Source organism: Limulus polyphemus, unplaced genomic scaffold (assembly GCF_000517525.1).
Source record: "Limulus polyphemus unplaced genomic scaffold, Limulus_polyphemus-2.1.2 Scaffold46, whole genome shotgun sequence".
NCBI lineage: Eukaryota > Metazoa > Arthropoda > Merostomata > Xiphosura > Limulidae > Limulus > Limulus polyphemus.
Genome location: NW_013665656.1, coordinates 229,790 through 230,543, shown reverse-complemented (window position 1 = coordinate 230,543; position 754 = coordinate 229,790).

The following is a 754-nucleotide window of genomic DNA, read 5'->3' as shown; positions in this document are numbered from 1 at the left end:
ATTGTCAAGAAGATACTTGCAAGGTTATATTTTAAGCATTTCAACATACGACGTAGCCATTGAGATATGTATTGTCCTTACTTTTAATTAATAAAAAATACTTAAACGTTTGATCATATTACGCTGCTTCACTTACTTGTAAATATTCTAACTGAACACTAACTATACAAAAATCATTGTTATTAATGTTTTTAACTTTATTAACCAAAAACCGCGGCCCGGCATGGCCAGATGGTTAGGGCACTTGACTCGCAATTCGAGGGTCGCGGGTTCGAATCAAACATGCTCGCCTCTTTCAGCCGTGGGGGCGTTATAATATTACGTTCAATCCCACTATTAGTTGATAAAAGAGTAGCCCAAGAGTTAGCGGTGGGTGGTGATGACTAGCTGCCTTCCCTCTAGTCTTTCACTGTTACATTAGGGACGGTTAGCGCAGATATCCCTCGTGTAGCTTTGCGCGAAATTCACAACAAACCAAACCAAAAACCGTTACGTAAAATTTAATTCGCTTGCACTTTTATTACGAAATAGTAACACCGCTGATTGGACAAAACTAAATTCTATTTGTTTTACTTTTTTGCTCGATATTTATGTAAATTTGAGTTAATTTCATGTTTTAAATATAAATTGTTATTATTCTTTTATTATAAATGCACTTTTTATATATATGTTAAGAATTATTAATTTTAAAATCAACCAATCCTAGATCACCTACTTTTATCCTTTGTGATGTTTTCCAAAGGTTATATAAGAA